Source organism: Prionailurus viverrinus, chromosome C1 (genome assembly GCF_022837055.1).
Source record: "Prionailurus viverrinus isolate Anna chromosome C1, UM_Priviv_1.0, whole genome shotgun sequence".
Classification (NCBI taxonomy): Eukaryota; Metazoa; Chordata; class Mammalia; order Carnivora; family Felidae; genus Prionailurus; species Prionailurus viverrinus.
This window is the reverse complement of record NC_062568.1, coordinates 26,284,901-26,300,269: the sequence shown is the minus strand read 5'-3', so window position 1 is coordinate 26,300,269 and position 15,369 is coordinate 26,284,901. Positions and strand designations below refer to the sequence as shown.

Below are 15,369 nucleotides of genomic sequence, written 5' to 3'. Positions count from 1 at the left end.
TCAGGGTGAAGATTGGGTCCCATGGGCTGATTGGTTGTGGGAGGGGCGGGGACTTGCTTTTGAGAATCAGCAAGCCCTGCTTTCCAGTTTGCCATTGATCAACTGCTATCCTGGGCAGTTCCCCCCCCCCCCCCCCCGTCTCCTTGTGACTGTGAAAAATGCCTGAGAAAATGTTTGTGAGGATGCTATTCAGAAGGACACCTTCGTTTGTGGATGCTTTATTGTACATTTTTGTTGACATGGATGCTGATGTCAATGATCAGTCATTGAGGGTCTTTGCCTAGCTATCTCCTGGGTGTATGAATGGTGAGATTCAGACTTTCATGGCTGGGCTAGGGAGAAAGGATCTGGAAATAACAAGAATTAAAAGACATTTTCAAATTATATATACAACATAAAATAGGGTTTTGTTTTAAAGACAGGCAGTGAGCTTTTCTCTATATATTGTGGTTCCTTCAGCATTTGTAATAAATTTAATATCTCCAGTTGGGCTTCAATAACTTTAACGGAGAAAAATTGCAGTTTTAATAATAAGCACGCGTTGATTGCCTACTTTGTCTTTTATATTAAAATGAATGTTGCAATTACTATGTGTTAATATTCAGCAAACTATGTTTCTTTTTCATTTGGAACTAAAAAAAAGTGTTACTTCTAAGCAGGCACGCACAATTTATCCTGGTAAATAAAGTAATTCTAAGTGTGCATGTATATGTTTATTATGAAGCCATCTTTCAGAATGCACCAAATGGAAAGAGAGGGAAGCTGATTGTCTTTTATTGTGGAGCTGACAGAATGTTTATTAATGGCCATGGATTTGAAATGAGCATCTTACTAAATGGAAGTCTTGGGCCAACCTCTGACCCTTTTGTCTTAAAGGTTTGAGAACAGATAATATGAAAGAATACCAGCTTTTTTCCAGATGGCTGCATGCCTGATGTTCCTTTATGTTTAGCTGTCATTCAAATATGAATGCCCAGTGATTATAAGTGTCTCTTTCTCTTTTCTGGACTGAAATGAAACCTTTTATGCATTGTGTGTTAAAACAGATTAACTGTTTGGCTCATCAGTAGGGAAATTAGAACAATAGCTGCCAACTCAATGGTATAGTAAAAGAATGTCCTTAGGGGCTTAGGGGTAAGGTTCATAAGCAAATGGTGTGTCCAAGTGTCAGGCTTGGGGAAGATGGGTGGGTTATAAAAATATTTCTCCTGAATTTTAATTTTATAACTGCATCTGGATGAGAGAAGAAGTATCACTAAGAAGCATGTAGGATTTGGATAAAATTTCCCCAACTTTTTACTTGGCCCGTCATTAATTTCTTGGAGTTCCCACTGTGCAAGATGAATTAAAAATGATATGTTTATCTGTAACGATGTGTTTTATTATGAAAGCATAATGCAGAATTACTATAGAGTGTTATTCTACCTTTTAGTGTGCTGAAATTGTCTCTTAAAATTATATATATTTGATAAGAGTCTCCTGGATGGATAATTTGGGTATCGTTTTTTTTCTACTCATGCAGCAGTTTTGTGATCTGAAAAGCAAGTAAGGCAGACAATTGTCATTTAGGTATGGTTGAAATACAGACCTGTCTGGGTGGCAAGAGAGAAACTGGCGACCCTTCAGTGACCTCTGCAGCAAAGGCAATATGGGAGATGGCTGGAGGCCAAGGGTCTGAGGGGACCAACCATGGCCATTTTAGAAAGCTGGAGTACTTTTTACTTATTTATTTATAAGAATTTTATTTAAATCTAAGTTAGTTAACATATAGTGTAATAATGGTTTCAGGAGTGGAATTTAGTGATTCGTCACTCAGCTATAACACCCAGTACTCATCCCAACAAGTGCCCTCCTTAATGCCCATCACCCATTCAGCCCATCCCTCCACCCAACACCCCTCCAGCAACCCTTAGTTTGTTCTCTGTATTGATGAGTCTCTTCTGGTTTGCCTTCCTCTCTGTTTTTATCTTATTTTTCCTTCCCTTCTTAAAATGCTTGGTTGACTCACATTCTCAGCAGGGAGTAGAAAGGTGGCTCTCCTTTTCCCTGGAAACCCATACATTGAGTTAAGTCTGATATTTTTATGACCTAGTGGAAGAAAAACAGCATGTCTCATCCATTTTTTAATGAATTGTAATAAAAGATGTGTTTTTTGGTAGTTTTTGTTCTTCATGGAAAAAAACACAGGAAAACCTCCCTTGAAAGTCTGTTGTTTAAAAACAATTTTTTTAATGTTTATTTAATTTTGAGAGACAGAGAGCGAGAGAGTGAGAGAGCGAGCAGGGGAAGGTCAGAGAGAGGGAGACATAGAACCCAAAGCAAGCTCCAAGCTCTGAGCTTCAAGAGAGCCGATACCAGGCTCGAACTGACCAACTGCGAGATTATGATCATGACCTGAGCCGAAGTCACATGCTTGACTGATTGAGTCACCCAGGTGCCCCGAAAATCTGTTGTTTTAATAACAGTTGTTTGATGAAATAAGTGATGAAAATAAGTGATGAAAATAAGTGATGAAAATAAGATTAACTCAAATAATCAGTTCTTCCACTTTTAACTTCATAGGATATTTTTGATGTTTTAAATTTTTATATACTTGTTTCATGATTTATGCCCCGTTTTTCTTTTATAACAGCTTTATGGAGATATAATTTATATACCATACAGTTCACACATTTATAATGCACAGTTCATTGCCTTTTAGTGTATCTGCGGAATTGTGCATCTATTGCTAGAATTTTAGAATATTTTCATTACCCCCCAAACAAACCCAACTCCTCTTAGCCATCATTCCCTAATCCCCTCAGCCATTGGCAAACCCCTGGTCTACTTTCTGTTTCTGTAGATTTGCCTACTCTGGGCATTTCATATGAGTGGAATCAAGAACCAATATGTGGTCCTTTGTAATTAGCTTCTTTGATCTGGCGTAATATTTTCCAGGTTTGTCCGTGTTGTAGCACGTGTCAGTACTCATCCTCTTTTGTAGTTGAATGATATTCTCTTGTATAGATTTACTACATTTTGTTTATCCGTTCATCTACTGAGGGACATTATTTGGTTTCATTTAATTTTTCTAGGTGAATATTTAGCAGAGGGAGTGATCTCATTTGCCAGACAACTCACGAATCAGAAATGACTTCTACCCACAACCATGATTTGCTACCCATGACCAGCACACTGTAACACTTTACTGGTGGCATCTAAGTATTTTGGTGTGAAAATGACCTTACTGAATGAACACTTACTGAGAAACTCATCAGTGGTGCCCTGACTGCTCCTTCAAATCCAAAACTCTGTCATAAGGACCAATATTAAGTGATTATGTCACTCTAAGATGTCACAAAGTGGTCTATCACACTTGCCTCCTGAAACAAAATTCCAGAACTGAATAAATGCAAAGGAGATGAAGGAATGAAAGATCAAGGAACTAAAGTAAAAACAGATATTGGGTAAAGAGAAGTTATCCTCATTACCATATGGGGATGAGGTCAAATGCTAGTGCTGGAAGATTGACGTCTCTCAAGTCTGTATACATTACTCACAAAAATCATCGTTTTGCTCTTCTTGTGCATTTCTATAAATGCAGCATCTATAATGCCATCTACCTAGCATGATGAGAAATATACAAAGCATAACTCCTCTCTGTAGAGTTTCCCTATATAAATTTTCACAGTGATGGCAAAGAATTAGGATGGTCACCACTCTGAGTAGGATGGTGGAAGGAACCCGGAGAATGTGACAGTAATGACCATGTGGAGAACTTGCTGTGTTCGAAACACATGTACTGAGCCCTCACACAGATTTAAGAGGCATCCTTTAAATAAGTACTCTTCCTTTTTTTTTTTTTTTAAGTTTATTTATTTATTTTGAGAGAGAGAGAGAGAGAAGGAGAGAGAATCCCAAGCAGGCTCCTTGCTATCAGTGTGAAGCCCGATGTGGGGCTTGAACCCATGAACCGTGAGATCACCACCTGAGCTGATACCGTAAGTTGGACACTTAACTGACTGAGCCACCCAGGTGCCCCTGAGTAAGTACTCTTATGTCCATCTTATAAGTGGATAAGCAAGGGGTAAGTCATTTTTTTTCCCAGTATCAAACATCTACCTAGTGGTGGAGCCAGATTGTCCCCAGGCCACAGGACCCCAGAAGCCCTGCTGTGGATCCCAGTGCTGAGGTGCTACTGCAACTTTTCAGTTTCCCATGACCTCTTTCCTTTCCCCACTGAATTTTATCGTCGTGTTTCCTAGCGGAACGTAATGTTTGTCTCTCTTTTAGGTAGATCTACTGCTGGTTATTTTATTCTCTGACCTACAAAAATAACGCACAATTGGAGAAAAAGTCAGAAAATACAGCATAAAGGAAAACAAAACAAAACAAAACTCAAACCCTGCCGTGTAGATAGCACAAAGTTAAAGGAAGATAGAGACCGGAGCTAGGATGGTGTCTGTGAGGTGGTTTGATCAGTTGCCTTCATTCATTTTTTTTCCACTGTCATTGTATTTAAGTGCAAAAATCTGAGTGCAGTGGCTTGGCTAGAGAAATATCTGTTCTTTAGGGTCATGAGTCTATCTTCTAGAAAGGGCTTCCTCTAGAAATTTCCTGGAGTTGTTTACAAGTGACACAGGGTGCTCAGATGCTGCATCAGTTCAGAAAGTCCTGTTTGACCCTTGGTGTATCTTTGTGACATGGATGTTTCTTTGTCTCGGGAGGAAAGTTCACTCAGGATACCTGCCTGAGATACCAAGAAGATAGTTTCTCTCTCTCCAGTCTCCAAAGAAGAGCAGTGTCTAGTCTGTTTCTGTTTCATCCCCAGCTTCTTTCTTACTGACTGTGGGAATTCTTCTCTTTCTGAATCATTAATGGTGGATCTCATGAGGAGGCCAAGCATTGAGAAGGTGAAACACTGAGATGGAGTCTGAGGGTTTGGGCAAGGATGGTCACCATAGGGGATGGTGTGTTCAAGACCATGGTTGGTTTGTCTCTTGCTCCCCTTCCCTTAATACTGGTTACTGCCTGTGTTTGTAGAATATTTGTGGTGGGGAATGAAGGGGCATGGAAGGAAGAAGCTGGGCAGGAAGAAACAGTTACAGAAAACCAAGCATTATTGCCACATATTAAGTGGTGGGACATTTATATATTTTATCCAAATAAAAAGAGTCCTTTTGTAAGTTCTTTTCATCATTTTGGGGCTAAGGAAACTAAGTTTCTGAGAGTCACAAGACCTTATGCAAAGTCAAATGGATACAACGAGGGTATATTTCCAGTGTTTCATTTCCAGTGTTTCATTTGGTTTGACTTTTGTCTTATGTTTTGTAATAATTGGAGACCTGGCCAAAATTGAGACTCAGAATTTGACTTTGAGGGGAAACGAGACTGCTGTGCTATGGGGCTCAGTTTGAATTCTCCAGTGAAACAAGGAAATGGGATTGTATTCATTCATTCAGCAAACCTTTTTTTTTTTTTTTTGCAACTGATTATTTGCAGGTGCTGTGGTGCTAGGTGCTGTAAGAACATGTATTCTCTTGCCATGGAGCTCTGTCTACTGCGTATAATGACAAATAAAAACAATATAGCACTGGGAGTCTTGTCATGGTTTTTGATAGAGAATGCGTTTCATAAATCCATTTAGAATTATTAAGTCAGATAAAGGAATATAATATCCTTGGTTTTTGTTGTCTAATGGCCATTGTTTCCTTCTTTTTCATTAAAAAAAAAAAACTTTATTGTGAAACACTTTGCAATCGTGTATTTATCACCCAGCCCTTTAAATCATCAACCATCTTTTATTCTTTTTATGTGTCTTTTGTTCCTACTTGTTTTACCTTTGTAGGGATGCTGAGAGTCTTGGAGCAGGGCTTCCTGGGTGGTAATGGAACCTTATGGGACATTATTTTCCCAGTAGCTTTTTAGATCCCTTTTGTTTTGCCAGTCTGGAAACAAAGAATGGGTGACACATACCTATTTTTTGAGTAGTTTAGCAAAAAGACAATAGAATGGTTATTTGACTTCCATGTTCAAGGATGAATCCTGCTGCTCATAAAGGGGTCTGCCATTTGCTGGCTTTAGAGGATTAGAGGTTTGTTTGCCTGGTGGAAAAGCGTACAGAGTGTTAGTTGCAAAAAACCCTCAGCACGTACAAAAACACAGAACACCCTCGAAATAATCTTTCAAGTAAGCGAAGCTTAGCAAGAAATACAATTGCAGAGAACATTTGTATTTGTGGTTTATACTTATATGTGTGTAAAGGCAGCAATTTCAGGCTTTTAAGGAATTAAGCTGGCTGGAGAATTGGGTATGGGAAATTAACCTGCCTAATTCATTGGCTTGATTTTGGTGGTGCTCAGGATCTGTGAAGAGGACTCTATTCCATGCTACTGTGTAGTGCCTCCACAACTCCTTGATGAGAACAGAATAATTTTTCTCAAGTTCCAGGGGCTGAGGCAGGTTTTTTTGTGGTAGAGATCTGAACCAATGATGCTTCTCTGATAAATAAGAGGTTCCCACGGATGAGTTCTCACTAATTGGTGCAGTCCCTTAAAAGTCTCCGGGTGTGGATGCCTTTGTATTTGTTGGTCAGAGTTCCCCTGAAACTATTCTTTTTAATCCCACCTGTCTCTCCAGCCAAGGTGTTGGAAACGGTGATGTACCAGTGATGGCAACCTAGCCCTGGAGAGTGGAGAGGAGGTAGTTGTTTGCATAGGATTATACTGCTAACATGTGGGAATGTGCTTTGCAAACTCATTACATTTCCGTTAGAGCAGGGGAACAGGTGGTATTGACCCTCTTCTACTCTGAGTAAACAGTCTTACAAGGGCCGGTGAGTGGTGAGCTGGGCCTAGAAGTGGTCTTCCCTGTCGGCAGCTTGCATCGCTGTGCAAAGGAGAGCCTGCCGCGTTATTCGCACTTGGTAATTGTTGGAATGAATGAGTGGACATATTTCAATCCAGGTTTTTTCCAGAGTGGGCTTCATACAGCCTTGGTATTAGGAAGAGACCTTTGGAAAATAATTTCACGGACAAATAAGTTGGGAAATGTTAGTCTCTGGTAGAGTCACTGAAGGTTTGAATATATTTTGCGGCAAAGGAATCATTTTTTACCTTTGTTTAATCTGGTGTATAAAACCATGTGATTGTGGTGCCTTGCTATCTATTAGTGTCCCACAGAATAATTACTGTTATGTATAATAAGAGCCTTTGGGAAATAGAGCTTCAAATGAATACCTTTCCCAAAGGATTTGACATTGACCAATTAAGACGACCAGATAAAAAATTAAGCTCAGATCTGGGCCTCCTGCTTTTGTCTTAGATTCATTCCGTTAGTTCTGTTTTTGAAGCCTCCACTCCCATGTCTATCTTGATGATTTGGACTTCACATTTCCTATCCTTCCCTATTTCCTGAGTTACTCTATTTCTGCATTAAAACGAATTTCTTCTTGTAAGAATAATACATGATCAAGTTGGAAAATTAAAATATAGATACATAAAATATTCTATTTATAGTCTTATAATCCCACTATAAGAGATAATATGTTTCTATGTGGCTGTGTATGTCCTATGGAGCTAGATTGCGTGGCTTCAAATCTCAGCTCTTCTACTTACTAGCTGTGTAACTTGGGGAGTGGTATTTAGCCTCCTGCTTTAATTGCCCCATCTCTGGCACGAGGATAATGATAATGCCCATATAATGGAGTTGTTATGAGGAATAAATGAATTAACATTTGTAAAATGCTAGGAGTGTGTGCTAGTACCTGTGTGCTAGTACCTGGCACACAGAATTTGTATAAGAGGTAAATTAAAAACGTGTATGTGTTAAAATGTCAATACTACCCAAAGCTGTCTACACACTGAATACAATCCCAATCAAGATTGCACCAGCATTCTTCTTGAAGCTAGAACAAGCACCCCTAAAATTTGTATGGAACCACAAAAGACCCTGAATAGCCAAAGTAATATTGAAGAAGACCAAAGTGGGAGGCATCACAATCCCAGACTTTAGCCTCTACTACAAAGCTGTCATCATCAAGACACCATGGTATTGGCACAAAAACAGAAACATAGACCAATGGAATAGAATAGAAACCCCAGAATTAGACCCACAAACGTATGGCCAACTAATCTTTGACAAAGCTGGAAAGAATATCCAATGGAAAAAAGACAGTCTCTTTAACAAATGGTGCTGGGAGAACTGGACAGCAACATGTGGCAGAATGAAACTAGACCACTTTCTTATACCATTCACAAAAATAAACTTGAAATGGATAAAGGACCTGAATGTGAGACAGGAAACCATCTAAACCCTAGAGGAGAAAGCAGGAAAAAACCTCTCTGACCTCAGCTGCAGCAATTTCTTACTTGACACATCTCCAAAGGCAAGGGAATTAAAAGCAAAAATGAACTATTGGGACCTCATCAAGATAAAAAGCTTCTGCACTGCAAAGGAAACAATCAACAAAACTAAAAGGCAACCAACAGAATGGGAAATGATATTTGCAAATGACATATTGGACGAAGGGCTAGTATCCAAAATCTATAAAGAGCTCACCAAACTCCACACCCTAAAAACAAATAACCCAGTGAAGAAATGGGCAGAAAACATGAAAAGACACTTCTCTAAAGAAGACATCCAGATGGCCAACAGGCACATGAAAAGATTCTCAACATTACTCCTCATCAGGGAAATACAAATCAAAACCACACTCAGATACCCCCTCACTCCAGTCAGAGTGACTAGAATGAGCAACTCAGGAGACTATAGATGCTGGTGAGGATGTGGAGAAACGGGAACCCTCTTGCACTGTTGGTGGGAATGCAAACTGGTGCAGCCACTATGGAAAACAGTGTGGAGTTTCCTCAAAAAATTAAAAAAATAGATACACCCTATGACCTGGTAATAGCACTGCCAGGAATTGACCCAAGGGATACAGGAGTGCTGATGCATAGGGGCACTTGTACCCCAATGTTTATAGCAGCACTTTCAACAATAGCCAAATTATGGAAAGAGCCTAAATGTCCATCAACTGATGAATGGATAAATTGTGGTTTATATACACAATGGAATACTCCGTGGCAATGAGAAAGAATGAAATAGGGCCTTTTGTAGCAATGTGGATGGAACTGGAGAGTGTGATGCTAAGTGAAATATGTCCTACAGAGAAAGACAGATACCATACGTTTTCACTCTTATGTAGATCCTGTGAAACTTAACAGAAGACCATGGGGTAGGGGAAGGAAAAAAAAAAAGAGAGGAAGGGAGCCAAAACATAAGAGACTCTTAAAAACTGAGGACAACAACAACAACAAAAAAACAGAAACAAAAAACTGAGAACTGAGGGTTGATGGGGGGTGGGAGGGAGGGGAGGGTGGGTGATGTGTATTGAGGAGGGCACCTGTTGGGTTGAGCACTGGGTGTTGTATGGAAACCAATTTGACAATAAATTTCATATTTAAAAAAATGTGTGTGCATATGTGTGTTCTCATAATATTACGCTGTATGCATATATCACACATTTCAGCAGTATACCATTGTTGGATATTCAGGTTGTTAGATTTTTCACAGTGATGAACAGTGCTGTTGTGAACATCTGTCTCTCAAATTTTTTGAATAACCATCATTATTTCCTTAGAGTGTTTCCTTAAATTGGAACTCCTGAATCAATAGATGTGTATGTTTGTGAAACTTTGGTACAGTCTTCCTACAGACTTTGGTAAGAAATCCGATGAGTTCTGATTACAACCATGCTTGAGAATGCACCTTTTTTCACTTTTGTTAATATGAAGGGGTGAACATTTTGCCATTTAAGAAAGCAGTACTGGGGTACCTGGCTGGCCCACTCGGTAGAGCATGTGACTCTTGATCTCAAGGTTTGTGGGTTTGAGCCCCATGTTGGGTATAGACATTACTTAAAAAAAATCTTTGAAAAAAAAAAACAGTACTAATGAAGTTAATTTCTGCTGTGTGTGTTTTGCCTTTGGCTGTTGCTATTGATAGTTTGAAAGAAAAAAATGGACAATAGACACTTTTTGGGAGAACTCTTTTCTATATTAAGGATTTTAATCCCTTGTCATTTGTGGTAAATATGCCTTGCAATTTTCCCCTCCTTTTCCCTTAAGTTCCTTCTTCTAATTCTCCCATTTGCTTCACTCGGTTGCCTGAATATAGACTTTTGTAGCTCTTTTGCCTTGTAGTTCTAGTATAGCTTAAGTGAACATTTACAAAATATCACTGCTAACACTATCCATAATATCTTAAAGAAGAAACATGCGGAGTATGGTACATTGTCTGATGAAGGGCATAGGGCAACTTTTAAATGAAATTTGTCTGTAGAGGAAATGTCTTTGTATTTTATTTTTTGTCCTAGAACTGAAATGATGAGTTTTCAGTCTTTAGAAGTAACACCCATTCATAGTTCATGCTTTTGTGATATTGACCAATACTTTATAGCTCTGCACCATTTTATTTGCAAAATGAATGGTAGGGTATGTGAGACTCATAATATTAAATGATTGTTTTATATAGACTTACTGAGCTAGATAGTTGAATCTTTTTGTCCAATTGTTTGGTTTAAAATAACATAAAAAAATAAGATTTTTTTTCCTGAATAATTCTGTTAATAATGAACTTGAAGTTTTTGTTTGTCCCCCCATATGTAGACTAAGAGTGGAGTGGAGAGATTTCTTTCAAGGACTGATCTTTAAGCACATTTCCTGGATATAGACCTCAAGACCTTTATTTTATAATAATGGAGGTAAAATATTTGATGCATTGAATCTTCTCATGCATATAACCTCGTTTTCTACTCCATTTATTTGATAATTGTTTCATCATTTCAAATTCAATTTGTAATAGCAATGAACACTCTTTAATATTTTTCTAATAAGGATTAGTTGGAGAGGTTAATATGGTCAGAAATTTAAAGAAGCTCAGAGTCATCTTAATGAGTGTCAGGTAATTAACCTACATGAATAGATTAAAGAAATCAAGCAGGCACGCTGATGGGTTTTCCTTTCAAGTTCAAATTTAGAACATCATCTGTGCAGTGGTTAGGTCTTACACATTAGACGGTGATTGCTATATTGTTTTTTAATATATAAAAAACTTAACAGTGAAACGTTATTAGAATTCCTCATCAAATTTGATTAATTGAAGAATGATTATGATATGTGATATGAATTTTGAATTCTTATATGTGAACGATTTTTTTTTTCAATAAATAGTCTCCTCCAGATGAATTCCTTTGCAAATCAGGAACCAGCGCTTTAATATAGAGATCTCCTCTTACAAGAACAAATCATAATGTAAAACTTAAGCAGCTCAGGACCTGCTTCATTTAGGTCTAAGAAACTTGCTGAAAATGATTGTCACTATTATCCTAGGGATGCTGTTTTTCAAATTGAGATGAAGAATTAACCTATTTCTGCGGTCACCGCAGGATTAAAAGACAAGGTCTGGAAGTGATCCTGAGTGGTTCCAAGGCAAGACTTCATCTAAATTATTCACATGGATGACATGTATCTTCTTAAGGAATTCTAGAAATTTATGGATGATTTGTCCTTTGTTTAGCTAATTACAATTGAGTTGATCTAAGCTATTTGTCTTTCTGGCCCTACTAGAGGTGGTATACAGTTAGTTGCTACCTTTTTTTTCTTTCTTTCTTTTTTTTTTATTACGGCAATTCTAGGTCAGGGAGAAGCTCAAACCGGAGATCATTTGTTTTGATCCCCTCTTTGAGGGTGAGTTATTTCTGGTCTTAAGCAAATAGCACCGCCTTGGTATGAAATCTGGATTTGTTCTTCAGCTCTGCCGCCTGCCGTTTACTCCTTCAGCCTTACAGTTCTGTTTTGTACAAGGGGGACACAAATTTTGTCATGTGGACAGAATGAATGAGATCTTGCTTGTGGAAACATTTTGTAAATCTGCTAAGTAATGCAAAGGTCAGATGTTTCATTGTTAACTTCGTAGGACAAGCATTTCCTGTCCGTCTTAGGTATGCCCCTCCAAGCTGAATATACTCACTGTATCTTGACTTAGTTTGCAATCTCCTGCTCTACTCCCTGTCTACAAACCCTGCCTAAGAATTTCCTTAAATAGTAGCAGAAAGAAACTGCGAGAATCTGGTAATGAGTTCCAAGGAAGGTGGAATGTTAGAATTAGTTGTATACACACCATTTCTGACCTGTGAATGGTAAAAATGTCAGTTGAGGTCATAATGTTGGATTTTAATCTGCACTTTGTGGCCTGGTTGTTTCTCATTGGCACAGAATTTAGGGCCAACTCTCACCACTATGTAGCCAACTATTCAAAAGGGAGACCAAGTGAAATCAATCCTTTTTGGGCTCTTGTTGTGTGAACATCTCTGTGCTGAGAGTTGGTGTGAGCAGGTGAGATACAAAGATTAAAAAAACAACAACCCAGAAATCTTTAAACTTCTTACTCTGGTTAGAAGATGGCATATCACATGAAAGTTAGAAGTTGAAAAAGCATCTCTCAACCACTCCTTTGGTGATTTGGATTTTATTTTCTGTTTCCCCAGCTATATTGGGAATGGTAAAGAGCTATCTTTATAACACTTTGTATTGCCATGTTGACCAATGCTGTGGTTTACTCTTAGCAGATGCTCAGTAAATATTTTGAATCAAGCTATAGAGCCAGGATAGTTATAAATCCCTCTCCACTTATGAGAATAACAGTTAAGAGGACAGTTATTACTGATGCTAGGTTAATAGCATCCTCCGAAACTCTAAGGAGAGCATATTTAGTTCTCTAAATTATATAGCTCTGTGCTCACTTATTTATCTTTGAAAGTGGTCAATAAAGAGCTTCTGGCTCAGCACAGGAACAAGGAAGTGCAGCAGAAAAGTCTTTAAAGTCAGAAAAGTTGAAAATACTGAGTCCTTATCACATAACCTGAGGCATTCGAGTTAATTTCCTCTTACGCCTTTATAACTCCTATTTTATTAAATGTGCTGTCTGTCAACCTCTGAGAGTTTTCTTGATTTTTCTGGATCTGGCTGTCTAATGGCACATTTTGTTTTAGAAATACAGTGTTTTAGCTGTGGTTGAAATAATTTGTGGGTCTCGATTAATTTACCAGTATTACTTCAGAAATCCTCCTAAAACGAATTTCGGTGGTTATTGTTTGTTAATTTCTCTGCTGGGGCACATTAAGCCTGAGAAGTAAAGCGATCTGCAAAGTCTGTGTGAACTGTTTGGATCCCTAAGGACCATCAAGAACAGATAATGAAAACACTGAAAATTTCTCCTCCTAACGTCAGTGTTTTTCTTTAAAGCAGGCCACAAGGCATTTTTCATTGTCCTAATAACCATCTGTTATAAAAATGTAGAACCTTAATGCCTGGTAAGTACATCTTGCTAATTCTGCCTTATAAACTACGCTGATTCACTCCTCACACCAGTGCTTTTGGCTAATTCCAAAGGGGACTCGGCACACCCAAGAATGTGAAGAATGCAGTGCAAAATCCAACAGGAGTGTTGGAAAAACACTTCCGCCCTTGAGTTGCACTCCGTGTTGGTGTGAAAGAGCTTTGTTCATTTTCTGCCTTAGTTTCCCCTTCAGAAAACAGTGACACGCCTTTCCAGGGGAGTTCACCTGGGCACAGACTGGAATGATTTTGTCAGGTTCAGGCAGCCTTCTTTGGGGTAAATCCTGGGGAGATTTCCTTTCGCCTGATCTGCTACCACCTGGCACATAGTAGGTATGTTTGCTGGATGAGTAATCAATATTTATTGAAGACTATTTGGTTATTTCCACTTACACGTAATAGCACCGGCTGACGAGGGTGACACGATTGCGTTTGTCATTACTGACCTCATTTTCTAATCTCTGAATATTAACAGTGTTGAGACAGAGCATTTGTTTTATAGAAAAAGGTGTATTCTTTGTGCCTTTGACATCCTGAGTGCTTTTCCTCACCACCGAAAATTGGACAAGGACAGTGCTTTGTTACAAAAGGGGCGGAGGTCATTTCGATATCTTGTATTTAGCTCTATTACTATTCTTTAGATTTTACTCCGGAATTCTTCATATCGGAAAAAAAAAAAGTTTTAATATCAGCACAAGAAGAAAATACAATCTATGTGGTGGTGAGTGCCCAGTGCAAATACTAAACTTCTTTAAAATGAAATTTTCCCTTTAAAAGCTGTTTAACATCCAGTCTTTCCAATAGAGATGTTGAAAGCAGAAATATACGTCTGCTCCTCAAACTCCTGTTTTCACTCTTTCCTGAAACATGCTGAGAAACTGAAAACATTTACTTCATATATTTAAAAAATGTTTGATATTTTTTAATATCAATTTCGTGATATACACACGAAAGTCATTTTAGATTTCTTGGGAGGAGAAATTGCCCTTCTTTCTGATGTTATCTCTTACTCAGGTGGTACCTGGAGGTCATCTCTGCAGTTTGGGGCAATCAAGCCAGACCTAGGAAGGCTTTTGTTTTTATACTTTCTTTGCTTGTCAAGCAATAACGTATTCATGGTTAACTGTGAACCAGAGGCTCTTAGTCCTGGCTGCGTATTAGAATCACCTAAACACTGCTCCCGGTAATTGCTTTGGGCTGGGGCTCAGGATTTGGCCGATTTAAAAGCTTCCAAGATGCTTCATACTGCAGCCAGGGCAGAGAATGGCAGTGGAGTGAGCCAGGGCAGATGGGTAACAATGGAAGTTTTCATGTAGCACTCATTTTGTGGTGAACCAGCCTTTTGGGCTCCATTTTTGTTGTGTGGATGGTTTTGATTCTAATCTCCAACCTTAGTCTAAGAAGCACTTGGGGTAGTGGAACTTGCTAAGAATACCAGTCCTTGGGGCCAGTGCACAGATTCTAACTCAGGGAAGTAAGGGGTTGAGCACCCCAGCCAGTGATTTTAATAGAGATGGTTGAATTTCAGGGTTCCTTTAATCAATGCCATGTTCCAGTGACCTAGTCCAGTGTTAAGAAATCATTCTAAAACACACGGTCTTAACATACCGACATCATTGTACCTCGTGGGCTTATGGGTCGGGTATTTGCTATAGTTTGGCTAGGGGAGTGCTTCTGTTCCATGCGGTGTCAGCTGGGGTCACTTGCTGATATTCACCTGGTGGCCGGTCTGCAGGGTCCAAGATGGCTGGATTCACATGCCTGGCACCCAGGCATAGAGAGCTGGAAGGCTGGGCCCAGCTGTGCCCTCTGCATGTACTGTTGGGGCTTTCTGACAAAGCCTCTTAGCTGGGCATTTGTGCTTACAAGGTGACTCAGGGTTCCTAGCATTTGCAAGAGAGCCAGGAAGGAGCTTCGGGGTTTCTTAGGACGTAGGGTCATTTCTGCCACAATCTATGGGGTCAGGCGAGTCTGTAAGAAAGCCTAAATTTAA

General features: G+C 39.0%; 1 protein-coding gene across 3 annotated transcripts in view; it reads left to right on the top strand.

Moving 5' to 3' along the window:
• The window catches only part of PARD3B (par-3 family cell polarity regulator beta), a 1,023,096-nt gene that overhangs the window by 49,061 nt on the left and 958,666 nt on the right, over positions 1–15,369 (top strand). The window lies entirely within an intron of this gene.